The following is a 372-nucleotide window of genomic DNA, read 5'->3' as shown; positions in this document are numbered from 1 at the left end:
AAATGCAATTGATACATATTGATGTCATTATGTTACAGAAGTAAACAAAGGAGTACAAATCGAGGCGTTTCGACCAAGTTATTTGAGGAGTACATTTTTGGCCCTTGGCATATCATGCAGTGTTTATGTGGCATGATAGGGTTTAAAAGTCCTGAATAAGGTTTACATTTGGTAGTGGAAAGGCACTCATATCTGTTGTTTACAGTGCTTGAATTGGAATAAAAAAGGTGCCAGTACTCTAAATCAGCAACTGTTTCAAGTCAATTTATTTATACAGCCCAAAAAGAAGAATTTGGCTCAAAGTCATATATATCCTATAATGCTGGTGGGTTTGTCTCTTTACTGTATATTTTATAAAGGCTCACTGTACTC

Source organism: Notothenia rossii (genome assembly GCF_949606895.1).
Source record: "Notothenia rossii genome assembly, chromosome: 5".
NCBI classification, from domain to species: Eukaryota; Metazoa; Chordata; class Actinopteri; order Perciformes; family Nototheniidae; genus Notothenia; species Notothenia rossii.
The sequence above is the reverse complement of the archived record's forward strand: the minus strand, read 5'-3'. Positions refer to the sequence as shown.